Genomic DNA, 17,042 nt, shown 5'->3' on the forward strand with positions numbered 1-17,042 from the left:
TTTGGATCACGTAGTAATACGGTACCACACCGAAACAGTAAATTAAACCTGGTTGCGATTAATATTTTTAGAGGATAGCGCAGGTTATGTCTCGGTTAGGTCTGGGATTTGCCCACATCTGGCTCGTACTTTCGCATTTCTCGCATACTAGTTGGCCAGATCCTGGGCTTTTTCTGGTTTGTATCACGTAGCAATGTGGTACCACACTGAAACAGTCAATAAAAGCTGGTTCCGATTAGTATTTTAGGGGATAACGCCGGTTATGTCTGGGTTGGGTCTGGTATTTGCCCCCATCTGGTTCGTACTTTCGCATTTTTCGCTTACTTGTTGGCCAGATCTCGGGTTTTTTCTGGTTTGGATCCCGTAGCAATGTGGTTCCACACCGAAACAGTCATCTAAACCTGGTTGCGATTAATATTTTAGAGGATAACGCCGGTTATGTCTCGGTTAGGTCTGGGATTTGCCCTCATCTGGCTCGTACTTTCGCACTTTTCGCATACTAGTTGGCCAGATCCTGGGTTTTCTCTGATTTGGATCCCGTAGTAATGATGTTCCACACCGAAACAGTCAATTAAACTGGTTGCGATTAATATTTTAGAGAATAACGCCGGTTATGTCTGGGTTAGTTCTGGTATTTCCAACTATCTGGCTCATACTTTCGCATTTTTCGCATACTTGTTGGCCAGATCCTGGCCTTTTCCTGGTTTGGATCACGTAGCAACGCGGTACCACACCAAAACGGTCAATTAATCCTGGTTGCGATTAATATTTTAGAGGATAACTACGGTGATGTCTCGGTTAGGTCTGGGATTTGCCCTCATCTGGCTCGTACTTTCGCACTTTTCGCATACTAGTTGGCCAGATCCTGGGTTTTCTCTGATTTGGATCCCGTAGTAATGATGTTCCACACCGAAACAGTCAATTAAACTTGTTGCGATTAATATTTTAGAGGATAACGCCGGTTATGTCTGGGTTAGTTCTGGTATTTCCAACTATCTGGCTCTTACTTTCGCATTTTTCGCATACTTGTTGGCCAGATCCTGGCCTTTTCCTGGTTTGGATCACGTAGCAACGCGGTACCACACCAAAACGGCCAATTAATCCTGGTTGCGATTAATATTTTAGAGGATAACTACGGTGATGTCTCGGTTAGGTCTGGGATTTGTCCTCATCTGACTCGTACTTTCGCGTTTTTCGCATACTTCTTGGCCAGATCCTGGCCTTTTTCTGGTTTGGATGACGTAGTAATGCGGTACAACACTGAAACAGTCAATGGAAGCCCGTTCCGATTAGTATTTTAGAGGATAACGCTGGTAATGTTGGGGTTAGTTCTGCTATTTGCAATCATCTGGCTCATACTTTCGCGCTTTTCGCATACTTGTTTGCCAGATACTGGCTTTTTTCAGGTTTGGATCCCGTAGTAATGTGGCTGCACACCGAAACAGTCAATTAAACCTGGCTGCGATTAATGTTTTAGAGGATAACGCCGGTGATGTCTGGGTTAGGTCTGGTATTTGCTCTCATCTGGCTCGTACTTTCGCATATTTCGCTTACTTGTTGGCCAGATCCTGGCCTTTTTCAGGCTTTGACATGGCAGTAATGTGGTACCACACTGAAACAGTCAGTTAAACCTGGTTCCGATTGATATTTTAGAGGATAACGCAGGTTATGCCTCGTTTAGTTCTGGTATTTGCCCTCATCTGGCTCGTACTTTCGCATTTTTCGCATACTTGTTGGCCAGATCCTGGCCATTTTCTGGTTTGGATCACGTTGTAACGCGGCACCACAACGAAACAGTCAATTAATCCTGGTTGCGATTAATATTTTAGAGGATAACGCCGGTTATGGCTGGGTTAGGTCTGGTATTTGCCCTCATCTGACTCGTACTTTCGCATTTTTCGCATACTTGTTGGCCAGATCCTGGCCTTTTTCAGGCTTTGACATGGCAGTAATGTGGTACCACATTGAAACAGTCAGTTAAACCTGGTTCCGATTGATATTTTCGAGGATAACGCAGGTTATGCCTCGTTTAGTTCTGGTATTTGCTCTCATCTGGCTCGTACTTTCGCATATTTCGCTTACTTGTTGGCCAGATCCTGGCCTTTTTCAGGCTTTGACATGGCAGTAATGTGGTACCACACTGAAACAGTCAGTTAAACCTGGTTCCGATTGATATTTTAGAGGATAACGCAGGTTTTGCCTCGTTTAGTTCTGGTATTTGCCCTCATCTGGCTCGTACTTTCGCATTTCTCGCATACTTGTTGTGCAGATCCTGGGCTTTTTCTGGTTTGGACCACGTCGTAATGTGGTACCACACTGAAACAATCAATAAAAGCTGGTTCCGATTAGTATTTTAGGGGATAACGCTGGTTACCTTTGGGTTAGTTCTAGTATTTGCACTCATCTGGCTCATACTTTCGCATTTTTCGCATACTTGTTGGCCAGATCCTGGCCTTTTTCTGGTTTGGATCACGTAGTATCGCGGTACCACATCGAAACTGTCAATTAATCCTGGTTGCGATTAATATTTTAGAGGACAACGCCGGTTATGTCTGGATCAGGTCTGGTATTTGCCCTCATCTGGCTCGAACTTTCGCACTTTTCGCTGACTTGTTGGCCAGATCATGGCCCTTCCCTGGCTTGTACCACGTAGTAATGTGGTACCACACTGAAACAGTCAATTAAACCTGGTTGCGATTAATATTTTAAAGGATAACGCCGGTTATGTCTGGGTTAGTTCTGGTATTTCCACCCATCTGGCTCATACTTTCGCATTTTTCGCACACTTGTTGGCCAGATACTGGCCTTTTTCTGGTTTGAATCACGTAGAAATGTGGTACCACACTGAAACAGTCAATAAAATCTGGTTCCGATTAGTATTTTAGGGGATAACGCTGGTTACCTTTGGGTTAGTTCTGGTATTTGCACTCATCTGGCTCGTACTGACGCATTTCTCGCATACTTGTTGGCCAGATCCTGGCCTTTTTCTGGTTTGGATCACGTTGTAACGCGGCACCACACCCAAACAGTCAATTAATCCTGGTTGCGATTAATATTTTAGAGGACAACGCCGGTCATGTCTGGGTTAGGTCTGGTATTTGCCCTCATCTGGCTCGAACTTTCGCATTTTTCGCATAGTTGTTGACCAGATCCTGGCCTTTTTCTGGTTTGGATCACGTAGTAATACGGTACCACACCGAAACAGTAAATTAAACCTGGTTGTGATTAATATTGTAGAGGATAGCGCAGGTTATGTCTCGGTTAGATCTGGGATTTGCCCTCATCTGGCTCGTACTTTCGCATTTTTCGCATCCTTGTTGGCCAGATCCTGGGCTTTTTCAGGTTTTGACATGGCAGTAATGTGGTACCACACTGAAACAGTCAATTAAACCTGGTTCCGATTAATATTTTAGAGGATAACGCAGGTTATGCCTCGGTTAGTTCTGGTATTTGCCCTCATCTGGCCCGTACTTTCGCATTTTTCGCTTACTTGTTGGCCAGATCCTGGCCTTTTTCAGGCTTTGACATGGCAGTAATGTGGTACCACACTGAAACAGTCAGTTAAACCTGGTTCCGATTGATATTTTAGAGGATAACGCAGGTTATGCCTCGTTTAGTTCTGGTATTTGCCCTCATCTGGCTCGTACTTTCGCATTTCTCGCATACTTGTTGGGCAGATCCTGGGCTTCTTCTGGTTTGGACCACGTCGTAATGTGGTACCACACTGAAACAATCAATAAAAGCTGGTTCCGATTAGTATTTTAGGGGATAACGCTGGTTACCTTTGGGTTAGTTCTAGTATTTGCACTCATCTGGCTCATACTTTCGCATTTTTCGCATACTTGTTGGCCAGATCCTGGCCTTTTTCTGGTTTGGATCACGTAGTATCGCGGTACCACATCGAAACTGTCAATTAATCCTGGTTGCGATTAATATTTTAGAGGACAACGCCGGTTATGTCTGGATCAGGTCTGGTATTTGCCCTCATCTGGCTCGTACTTTCGCACTTTTCGCTGACTTGTTGGCCAGATCATGGCCCTTCCCTGGCTTGTACCACGTAGTAATGTGGTACCACACTGAAACAGTCAATTAAACCTGGTTGCGATTAATATTTTAAAGGATAACGCCGGTTATGTCTGGGTTAGTTCTGGTATTTCCACCCATCTGGCTCATACTTTCGCATTTTTCGCAGACTTGTTGGCCAGATCCTGGCCTTTTTCTGGTTTGAATCACGTAGAAATGTGGTACCACACTGAGACAGTCAATAGAAGCTGGTTTCGATTAGTATTTTAGAGGATAACGCTGGTTATGTCTGGGTTAGTTCTGGCATTTGCAATCATCTGGCTCATACTCTCGCGTTTTTCGCATACTTGTTGGCCAGTTCCTGGCCTTTTTCTGGCTTGGACCACGTAGTAACGCGGTACCACACCGAAGCGGTCAATTAATCCTTGTTGCGATTAATATTTTAGAGGATAACGCCGGTTATGTCTCGGTTAGTTCTGGTATTTGCCCCCATCTGGCTCGTACTTTCGCATTTTTCGCATACTTGTTGGCCAGACCCTGGCCTTTTTCTGGTTTGTATCACGTAGTAATGCGGTACCACACCGAAACAGTCAAATAAACCTGGTTGCGATTAATATTTTAGAGGATAACGCCGTTATGTCACGGTTAGGTCTGGTATTTGCACTCATCTGGCTCGTACTCTCGCATTTTTCGCTTATTTGTTGGCCAGATCTCGGGTTTTTTGTGGTTTGGATCCAGTCGTAATGTGGTTCCACACCGAAACAGTCAATTAAACTGGTTGAGATTAATATTTTAGAGGATAACGCCGGTTATGTCTCGGTTAGGTCTGGGATTTGCCCTCATCTGGCTCGTACTTTCGCACTTTTCGCATACTTGTTGGCCAGATCCTGGGCTTTTTCTGGCTTGGATCACGTAGTAATGTGATTCCACTCTGTTAATAAAAGCTGGTTCCGATTAGTGTTTTAGAGGATACCGCTGGTTATGTCTGGGTTAGTTCTGGTATTTGCAATCATCTGGCTCGTACTTTCGCATTTTTCGCATACTTGTGGGCCAGATCCTGGGCTTCTTCTGGTTTGTGTCACGTAGTAATGCGGTACCACACCCAAACAGTCAATTAAACCTGGTTGCGATATATATTTTAGAGGATAACGCCTGTTATGTCTCGGTTAGGTCTGGGATTTGCCGTCATCTGGCTCATACTTTCGCGTTTTTCGCATATTTGTTGGCCAGATCCTGGGTTTATTCTGGTTTGGATCCCGAAGTAATGAGGTTCCACACCCAAACAGTCAATTAAACCTGGTTGCGATAAATATTTTAGAAGATAACGCCGTTTATGTCTCGGTTAGGTCTGGGATTTGCCCTCATCTGGCTCGTACTTTCGCACTATTTCGCATACTTGTTGGCCAGATCCTGGGCTTTTTCTGGTTTGTATCACCTAGTAATGTGGTACCACTCTGAGACAGTCAATAGAAGCTGGTTCCGAATAGTATTTTAGAGGATAACGCTGGCTATGTCTGGGTTAGTTCTGGTATTTGCAATCATCTGGCTCATACTTTCGCGTTTTTCGCATATTTGTTGGCCAGATACTGTGTTTTTTCTGGTTTGGATCCCGTAGTAATGGGGGTCCGCACCGAAACAGTCAATTAAACCTGGTTGCGATTAATATTTTAGAGGATAACGCCGTTTATGTCTCGGTTAGGTCTGGGATTTGCCCTCATCTGGCTCGTACTTTAGCATTTTTCGCATACTTGTTGGTCAGATCCTGGCCTTTTTCTGGTTTGGATCACGTAGTAATACGGCACCTCACCGAAACAGTAAACCAAACCTGGTTGCGATTAATATTTTTAGAGGAGAGCGCAGGTTATGTCTCTGTTAGGTCTGGGATTTGCCCACATCTGGCTCGTACTTTCGCATTTCTCGCATACTAGTTGGCCAGATCCTCGGCTTTTTCTGGTTTGTATCACGTAGTAATGTGGTACCACACTCATACAGTCAATAAAAGCCGGCTCCGATTAGTATTTTGGGTAATAACGCCGGTTATGTCTGGGTTAGGTCTCGTATTTGCCCTCATCTGGCTCGAACTTTCGCATTTTTCGCATACTTGTTGGCCAGATCCTGGCCTTTTTCTGGTTTGGATCACGTCGTAATGTGGTACCACACTGAAACAGTAAATTGAACCTGGTTGCGATTAATATCTTAGAGGATAGCGCAGGTTATGTCTCGGTTAGGTCTGGGATTTGCCCTCATCTGGCTCGTACTTTCGCATTTTTCGCATACTTGTTGGCCAGATCCTGGCCTTTTTCTGGTTTGGATCACGTTGTAACGCGGCACCACAACGAAACAGTCAATTAATCCTGGTTGCGATTAATATTTTAGAGGATAACGCCGGTTATGTCTGGGTTAGGTCTGGTATTTGCCCTCATCTGGCTCGTACTTTCGCATTTTTCGCATACTTGTTGGCCAGATCCTGGCCTTTTTCTGGTTTGGATCACGTAGTAATACGGCACCTCACCGAAACAGTAAATCAAACCTGGTTGCGATTAATATTTTTAGAGGATGGCGCAGGTTATGTCTCGGTTAGGTCTGGGATTTGCCCACATCTGGCTCGTACTTTCGCATTTCTCGCATACTAGTTGGCCAGATCCTGGGATTTTTCTGGTTTGTATCACGTAGTAATGTGGTACCACACTGATACATTCAATAAAAGCTGGTTCCGATTAGTATTTTAGGGGATAACGCCGGTAATGTCTGGGTTAGGTCTCGTATTTGCCCTCATCTGGCTCGAACTTTCGCATTTTTCGCATACTTGTTGGCCAGATCCTGGCCTTTTTCTGGTTTGGATCACGTAGTAATACGGTACCACACCGAAACAGTAAATTAAACCTGGTTGCGATTAATATTTTAGAGGATAACGCCGGTTATGTCGCGGTTAGTTCTGGTATTTGCCCTCATCTGGCTCGTACTTTCGCATTTTTCGCATACTTGTTGGCCAGATCCTGGCCTTTTTCTGGTTTGGATCACGTTGTAACGCGGCACCACAACGAAACAGTCAATTAATCTTGGTTCCGATTAATACTTTAGAGGATAACGCAGGTTATGCCTCGGTTAGTTCTGGTATTTGCCCTCATCTGGCTCGTACTTTCGCATTTTTCGCATACTTGTTGGCCAGATCCTGGCCTTTTTCTGGTGTGGATCACGCAGTAATGCGGTACCACACCGAAACAGTCAATAGAAGCTGGTTCCGAATAGTATTTTAGAGGATAACGCTGGTTATGTCTAGATTAGTCCTGGTATTTGCAATCATCTGGCTCATATTTTCGCGTTTTTCGCATACATGTTGGCCAGATCCTGGGCTTTTTCTGGCTTGGATCACGTAGTAATGTGGTACCACACTGTCAATGAAAGCTGGTTCCGAATAGTATTTTAGAGGATAACGCTGGTTATGTTTGGGTTAGTTCTGGTATTTGCAATCATCAGGCACATACTTTCGCATTTTTCGCATACTTGTTTGCCAGATCCTGGGTCATTTCTGGTTTGGATCACGTAGTAATGCGGTACCACACTGACAATAAAAGCTGGTTCCAAATAGTATTTTAGTGGATAACGCTGGTTATGTTTGGGTTAGTTCAGGTATTTGCAATCATGAGGCACATACTTTCGCATTTTTCGCATACTTGTTTGCCAGATCCTGGGTCATTTCTGGTTTGGATCACGTAGTAATGCGGTACCACACTGACAATAAAAGCTGGTTCCGAATAGTATTTTAGAGCATAACGCTGGTTATGTCGGTTATTTCCGGTATTTGCAATCATCTGGCTCATACATACGCGTTTTTCGCATACTTGTTGGGCAGATCTTGGGTTTTTTCTGGTTTGGATAACGTAGTAATGTGGCACCACACTGAAACAGTCAATAAAAGGTGGTTCCGATTAATAGTTTGGAGGATAACGCTGTTTACGTTTGGGTTAGTTCTGGTATAAGCACCCATCTGGCTCGTACTTTCGCATTTTTCGCATACTTGTTGGCCAGATTCAGGGCTTTTTCTGGTTTGGATCATGTAGTAATGCGGTACCACACCGAAACAGTCAATTAAACCTGTTTGCGATTAATATTTTAGAGGATAACGCCGGTTATGTCTCGGTTTGGTCTGGTATTAGCAATCATCTGGCTCGTACTTTCGCATTTTTCGCATACTTGTTGGGCAGATCCTGGCCTTTTCCTGGCTTGGACCACGTAGTAATGCGGTACCACACCGAAACAGTCAATCAAACCTGGTTGCGATTAATATTTTAGAGGATAACGCCGGTAATGTCTGGGTTATTTCTGGTATATGCAATCATCTGGCTCATACTTACGCGTTTTTCGCATACTTGTTGGGCAGATCCTGGCCTTTTTCTGGCTTGGACCACGTAGGAATGCGGTACCACACCGAAACAGTCAATCAAACCTGTTTGCGATTATTACTTTAGAGGATAACGCCGGTAATGTCTGGGTTAGTTCTGGTATTTGCAATCATCTGGCTCGTACTTTCGCTTTTTTCGCATACTTGTTGGCCAGATCCTGGGTTTTTTCTGGTTTGGATCCCGTAGTAATGAGGTTCCACACCGAAACAGTCAATTAAACGTGGGTGCTATTAATATTTTAGAGGATAGCACAGGTTATGTCTCGGATAGGTCTGGGATTTGCCCTCATCTGGCTCATACTTTCGCATTTTTCGCATACTTGTTGGCCAGATCCTGGCCTTTTTCTGGTTTGGATCACGTAGTATCGCGGTACCACATCGAAACTGTCAATTAATCCTGGTTGCGATTAATATTTTAGAGGACAACGCCGGTTATGTCTGGATCAGGTCTGGTATTTGCCCTCATCTGGCTCGTACTTTCGCACTTTTCGCTGACTTGTTGGCCAGATACTGGCCTTTTTCTGGTTTGAATCACGTAGAAATGTGGTACCACACTGAAACAGTCAATAAAATCTGGTTCCGATTAGTATTTTAGGGGATAACGCTGGTTACCTTTGGGTTAGTTCTGGTATTTGCACTCATCTGGCTCGTACTGACGCATTTCTCGCATACTTGTTGGCCAGATCCTGGCCTTTTTCTGGTTTGGATCACGTTGTAACGCGGCACCACACCCAAACAGTCAATTAATCCTGGTTGCGATTAATATTTTAGAGGATAACGCCGGTCATGTCTGGGTTAGGTCTGGTATTTGCCCTCATCTGGCTCGAACTTTCGCATTTTTCGCATAGTTGTTGACCAGATCCTGGCCTTTTTCTGGTTTGGATCACGTAGTAATACGGTACCACACCGAAACAGTAAATTAAACCTGGTTGTGATTAATATTGTAGAGGATAGCGCAGGTTATGTCTCGGTTAGATCTGGGATTTGCCCTCATCTGGCTCGTACTTTCGCATTTTTCGCATCCTTGTTGGCCAGATCCTGGGCTTTTTCAGGTTTTGACATGGCAGTAATGTGGTACCACACTGAAACAGTCAATTAAGCCTGGTTCCGATTAATATTTTAGAGGATAACGCAGGTTATGCCTCGGTTAGTTCTGGTATTTGCCCTCATCTGGCTCGTACTTTCGCATTTTTCGCTTACTTGTTGGCCAGATCCTGGCCTTTTTCAGGCTTTGACATGGCAGTAATGTGGTACCACACTGAAACAGTCAGTTAAACCTGGTTCCGATTGATATTTTAGAGGATAACGCAGGTTATGCCTCGTTTAGTTCTGGTATTTGCCCTCATCTGGCTCGTACTTTCGCATTTCTCGCATACTTGTTGGGCAGATCCTGGGCTTCTTCTGGTTTGGACCACGTCGTAATGTGGTACCACACTGAAACAATCAATAAAAGCTGGTTCCGATTAGTATTTTAGGGGATAACGCTGGTTACCTTTGGGTTAGTTCTAGTATTTGCACTCATCTGGCTCATACTTTCGCATTTTTCGCATACTTGTTGGCCAGATCCTGGCCTTTTTCTGGTTTGGATCACGTAGTATCGCGGTACCACATCGAAACTGTCAATTAATCCTGGTTGCGATTAATATTTTAGAGGACAACGCCGGTTATGTCTGGATCAGGTCTGGTATTTGCCCTCATCTGGCTCGTACTTTCGCACTTTTCGCTGACTTGTTGGCCAGATCATGGCCCTTCCCTGGCTTGTACCACGTAGTAATGTGGTACCACACTGAAACAGTCAATTAAACCTGGTTGCGATTAATATTTTAAAGGATAACGCCGGTTATGTCTGGGTTAGTTCTGGTATTTCCACCCATCTGGCTCATACTTTCGCATTTTTCGCAGACTTGTTGGCCAGATCCTGGCCTTTTTCTGGTTTGAATCACGTAGAAATGTGGTACCACACTGAGACAGTCAATAGAAGCTGGTTTCGATTAGTATTTTAGAGGATAACGCTGGTTATGTCTGGGTTAGTTCTGGCATTTGCAATCATCTGGCTCATACTCTCGCGTTTTTCGCATACTTGTTGGCCAGTTCCTGGCCTTTTTCTGGCTTGGACCACGTAGTAACGCGGTACCACACCGAAGCGGTCAATTAATCCTTGTTGCGATTAATATTTTAGAGGATAACGCCGGTTATGTCTCGGTTAGTTCTGGTATTTGCCCTCATCTGGCTCGTACTTTCGCATTTTTCGCATACTTGTTGGCCAGACCCTGGCCTTTTTCTGGTTTGTATCACGTAGTAATGCGGTACCACACCGAAACAGTCAAATAAACCTGGTTGCGATAAATATTTTAGAGGATAACGCCGTTATGTCACGGTTAGGTCTGGTATTTGCACTCATCTGGCTCGTACTCTCGCATTTTTCGCTTATTTGTTGGCCAGATCTCGGGTTTTTTGTGGCTTGGATCCAGTCGTAATGTGGTTCCACACCGAAACAGTCAATTAAACTGGTTGAGATTAATATTTTAGAGGATAACGCCGGTTATGTCTCGGTTAGGTCTGGGATTTGCCCTCATCTGGCTCGTACTTTCGCACTTTTCGCATACTTGTTGGCCAGATCCTGGGCTTTTTCTGGCTTGGATCACGTAGTAATGTGATTCCACTCTGTTAATAAAAGCTGGTTCCGATTAGTGTTTTAGAGGATACCGCTGGTTATGTCTGGGTTAGTTCTGGTATTTGCAATCATCTGGCTCGTACTTTCGCATTTTTCGCATACTTGTGGGCCAGATCCTGGGCTTCTTCTGGTTTGTGTCACGTAGTAATGCGGTACCACACCCAAACAGTCAATTAAACCTGGTTGCGATATATATTTTAGAGGATAACGCCTGTTATGTCTCGGTTAGGTCTGGGATTTGCCGTCATCTGGCTCATACTTTCGCGTTTTTCGCATATTTGTTGGCCAGATCCTGGGTTTATTCTGGTTTGGATCCCGAAGTAATGAGGTTCCACACCCAAACAGTCAATTAAACCTGGTTGCGATAAATATTTTAGAGGATAACGCCGTTTATGTCTCGGTTAGGTCTGGGATTTGCCCTCATCTGGCTCGTACTTTCGCACTATTTCGCATACTTGTTGGCCAGATCCTGGGCTTTTTCTGGTTTGTATCACCTAGTAATGTGGTACCACTCTGAGACAGTCAATAGAAGCTGGTTCCGAATAGTATTTTAGAGGATAACGCTGGCTATGTCTGGGTTATTTCTGGTATATGCAATCATCTGGCTCATACTTACGCGTTTTTCGCATACTTGTTGGGCAGATCCTGGCCTTTTTCTGGCTTGGACCACGTAGGAATGCGGTACCACACCGAAACAGTCAATCAAACCTGTTTGCGATTATTACTTTAGAGGATAACGCCGGTAATGTCTGGGTTAGTTCTGGTATTTGCAATCATCTGGCTCGTACTTTCGCTTTTTTCGCATACTTGTTGGCCAGATCCTGGGTTTTTTCTGGTTTGGATCCCGTAGTAATGAGGTTCCACACCGAAACAGTCAATTAAACGTGGGTGCTATTAATATTTTAGAGGATAGCACAGGTTATGTCTCGGATAGGTCTGGGATTTGCCCTCATCTGGCTCATACTTTCGCATTTTTCGCTTACTTGTTGGCCAGATCTCGGGTTTTTTGTGGTTTGGATCCCGTCGTAATGTGGTTCCACACCGAAACAGTCAATAAAAGCTGGTTCCGATTAGTATTTTAGGGGATAACGCCGGTTATGTCTGGGCTAGGTCTGGTATTTGCCCACATCTGGCTCGTACTTTCGCATTTTTCGCATACTTGTTGGCCAGATCCTGGCCTTTTTCTGGTTTGGATCACGTAGTATCGCGGTACCACATCGAAACTGTCAATTAATCCTGGTTGCGATTAATATTTTAGAGGACAACGCCGGTTATGTCTGGATCAGGTCTGGTATTTGCCCTCATCTGGCTCGTACTTTCGCACTTTTCGCTGACTTGTTGGCCAGATACTGGCCTTTTTCTGGTTTGAATCACGTAGAAATGTGGTACCACACTGAAACAGTCAATAAAATCTGGTTCCGATTAGTATTTTAGGGGATAACGCTGGTTACCTTTGGGTTAGTTCTGGTATTTGCACTCATCTGGCTCGTACTGACGCATTTCTCGCATACTTGTTGGCCAGATCCTGGCCTTTTTCTGGTTTGGATCACGTTGTAACGCGGCACCACACCCAAACAGTCAATTAATCCTGGTTGCGATTAATATTTTAGAGGATAACGCCGGTCATGTCTGGGTTAGGTCTGGTATTTGCCCTCATCTGGCTCGAACTTTCGCATTTTTCGCATAGTTGTTGACCAGATCCTGGCCTTTTTCTGGTTTGGATCACGTAGTAATACGGTACCACACCGAAACAGTAAATTAAACCTGGTTGTGATTAATATTGTAGAGGATAGCGCAGGTTATGTCTCGGTTAGATCTGGGATTTGCCCTCATCTGGCTCGTACTTTCGCATTTTTCGCATCCTTGTTGGCCAGATCCTGGGCTTTTTCAGGTTTTGACATGGCAGTAATGTGGTACCACACTGAAACAGTCAATTAAACCTGGTTCCGATTAATAATTTAGAGGATAACGCAGGTTATGCCTCGGTTAGTTCTGGTATTTGCCCTCATCTGGCTCGTACTTTCGCATTTTTCGCTTACTTGTTGGCCAGATCCTGGCCTTTTTCAGGCTTTGACATGGCAGTAATGTGGTACCACACTGAAACAGTCAGTTAAACCTGGTTCCGATTGATATTTTAGAGGATAACGCAGGTTATGCCTCGTTTAGTTCTGGTATTTGCCCTCATCTGGCTCGTACTTTCGCATTTCTCGCATACTTGTTGGGCAGATCCTGGGCTTCTTCTGGTTTGGACCACGTCGTAATGTGGTACCACACTGAAACAATCAATAAAAGCTGGTTCCGATTAGTATTTTAGGGGATAACGCTGGTTACGTTTGGGTTAGTTCTAGTATTTGCACTCATCTGGCTCATACTTTCGCATTTTTCGCATACTTGTTGGCCAGATCCTGGCCTTTTTCTGGTTTGGATCACGTAGTATCGCGGTACCACATCGAAACTGTCAATTAATCCTGGTTGCGATTAATATTTTAGAGGACAGCGCCGGTTATGTCTGGATCAGGTCTGGTATTTGCCCTCATCTGGCTCGTACTTTCGCACTTTTCGCTGACTTGTTGGCCAGATCATGGCCCTTCCCTGGCTTGTACCACGTAGTAATGTGGTACCACACTGAAACAGTCAATTAAACCTGGTTGCGATTAATATTTTAAAGGATAACGCCGGTTATGTCTGGGTTAGTTCTGGTATTTCCACCCATCTGGCTCATACTTTCGCATTTTTCGCAGACTTGTTGGCCAGATCCTGGCCTTTTTCTGGTTTGAATCACGTAGAAATGTGGTACCACACTGAGACAGTCAATAGAAGCTGGTTTCGATTAGTATTTTAGAGGATAACGCTGGTTATGTCTGGGTTAGTTCTGGCATTTGCAATCATCTGGCTCATACTCTCGCGTTTTTCGCATACTTGTTGGCCAGTTCCTGGCCTTTTTCTGGCTTGGACCACGTAGTAACGCGGTACCACACCGAAGCGGTCAATTAATCCTTGTTGCGATTAATATTTTAGAGGATAACGCCGGTTATGTCTCGGTTAGTTCTGGTATTTGCCCTCATCTGGCTCGTACTTTCGCATTTTTCGCATACTTGTTGGCCAGACCCTGGCCTTTTTCTGGTTTGTATCACGTAGTAATGCGGTACCACACCGAAACAGTCAAATAAACCTGGTTGCGATTAATATTTTAGAGGATAACGCCGTTATGTCACGGTTAGGTCTGGTATCTGCACTCATCTGGCTCGTACTCTCGCATTTTTCGCTTATTTGTTGGCCAGATCTCGGGTTTTTTGTGGTTTGGATCCAGTCGTAATGTGGTTCCACACCGAAACAGTCAATTAAACTGGTTGAGATTAATATTTTAGAGGATAACGCCGGTTATGTCTCGGTTAGGTCTGGGATTTGCCCTCATCTGGCTCGTACTTTCGCACTTTTCGCATACTTGTTGGCCAGATCCTGGGCTTTTTCTGGCTTGGATCACGTAGTAATGTGATTCCACTCTGTTAATAAAAGCTGGTTCCGATTAGTGTTTTAGAGGATACCGCTGGTTATGTCTGGGTTAGTTCTGGTATTTGCAATCATCTGGCTCGTACTTTCGCATTTTTCGCATACTTGTGGGCCAGATCCTGGGCTTCTTCTGGTTTGTGTCACGTAGTAATGCGGTACCACACCCAAACAGTCAATTAAACCTGGTTGCGATATATATTTTAGAGGATAACGCCTGTTATGTCTCGGTTAGGTCTGGGATTTGCCGTCATCTGGCTCATACTTTCGCGTTTTTCGCATATTTGTTGGCCAGATCCTGGGTTTATTCTGGTTTGGATCCCGAAGTAATGAGGTTCCACACCCAAACAGTCAATTAAACCTGGTTGCGATAAATATTTTAGAGGATAACGCCGTTTATGTCTCGGTTAGGTCTGGGATTTGCCCTCATCTGGCTCGTACTTTCGCACTATTTCGCATACTTGTTGGCCAGATCCTGGGCTTTTTCTGGTTTGTATCACCTAGTAATGTGGTACCACTCTGAGACAGTCAATAGAAGCTGGTTCCGAATAGTATTTTAGAGGATAACGCTGGCTATGTCTGGGTTAGTTCTGGTATTTGCAATCATCTGGCTCATACTTTCGCGTTTTTCGCATATTTGTTGGCCAGATACTGTGTTTTTTCTGGTTTGGATCCCGTAGTAATGGGGGTCCGCACCGAAACAGTCAATTAAACCTGGTTGCGATTAATATTTTAGAGGATAACGCCGTTTATGTCTCGGTTAGGTCTGGGATTTGCCCTCATCTGGCTCGTACTTTAGCATTTTTCGCATACTTGTTGGTCAGATCCTGGCCTTTTTCTGGTTTGGATCACGTAGTAATACGGCACCTCACCGAAACAGTAAATCAAACCTGGTTGCGATTAATATTTTTAGAGGAGAGCGCAGGTTATGTCTCTGTTAGGTCTGGGATTTGCCCACATCTGGCTCGTACTTTCGCATTTCTCGCATACTAGTTGGCCAGATCCTCGGCTTTTTCTGGTTTGTATCACGTAGTAATGTGGTACCACACTCATACAGTCAATAAAAGGTGGCTCCGATTAGTATTTTAGGTAATAACGCCGGTTATGTCTGGGTTAGGTCTCGTATTTGCCCTCATCTGGCTCGAACTTTCGCATTTTTCGCATACTTGTTGGCCAGATCCTGGCCTTTTTCTGGTTTGGATCACGTCGTAATGTGGTACCACACTGAAACAGTAAATTGAACCTGGTTGCGATTAATATCTTAGAGGATAGCGCAGGTTATGTCTCGGTTAGGTCTGGGATTTGCCCTCATCTGGCTCGTACTTTCGCATTTTTCGCATACTTGTTGGCCAGATCCTGGCCTTTTTCTGGTTTGGATCACGTTGTAACGCGGCACCACAACGAAACAGTCAATTAATCCTGGTTGCGATTAATATTTTAGAGGATAACGCCGGTTATGTCTGGGTTAGGTCTGGTATTTGCCCTCATCTGGCTCGTACTTTCGCATTTTTCGCATACTTGTTGGCCAGATCCTGGCCTTTTTCTGGTTTGGATCACGTAGTAATACGGCACCTCACCGAAACAGTAAATCAAACCTGGTTGCGATTAATATTTTTAGAGGATGGCGCAGGTTATGTCTCGGTTAGGTCTGGGATTTGCCCACATCTGGCTCGTACTTTCGCATTTCTCGCATACTAGTTGGCCAGATCCTGGGATTTTTCTGGTTTGTATCACGTAGTAATGTGGTACCACACTGATACATTCAATAAAAGCTGGTTCCGATTAGTATTTTAGGGGATAACGCCGGTAATGTCTGGGTTAGGTCTCGTATTTGCCCTCATCTGGCTCGAACTTTCGCATTTTTCGCATACTTGTTGGCCAGATCCTGGCCTTTTTCTGGTTTGGATCACGTAGTAATACGGTACCACACCGAAACAGTAAATTAAACCTGGTTGCGATTAATATTTTAGAGGATAACGCCGGTTATGTCGCGGTTAGTTCTGGTATTTGCCCTCATCTGGCTCGTACTTTCGCATTTTTCGCATACTTGTTGGCCAGATCCTGGCCTTTTTCTGGTTTGGATCACGTTGTAACGCGGCACCACAACGAAACAGTCAATTAATCTTGGTTCCGATTAATACTTTAGAGGATAACGCAGGTTATGCCTCGGTTAGTTCTGGTATTTGCCCTCATCTGGCTCGTACTTTCGCATTTTTCGCATACTTGTTGGCCAGATCCTGGCCTTTTTCTGGTGTGGATCACGCAGTAATGCGGTACCACACCGAAACAGTCAATAGAAGCTGGTTCCGAATAGTATATTAGAGGATAACGCTGGTTATGTCTAGATTAGTCCTGGTATTTGCAATCATCTGGCTCATATTTTCGCGTTTTTCGCATACATGTTGGCCAGATCCTGGGCTTTTTCTGGCTTGGATC

The sequence above is a fragment of the Colletes latitarsis genome, chromosome 1 (assembly GCF_051014445.1).
Source record: "Colletes latitarsis isolate SP2378_abdomen chromosome 1, iyColLati1, whole genome shotgun sequence".
Lineage (NCBI taxonomy): Eukaryota > Metazoa > Arthropoda > Insecta > Hymenoptera > Colletidae > Colletes > Colletes latitarsis.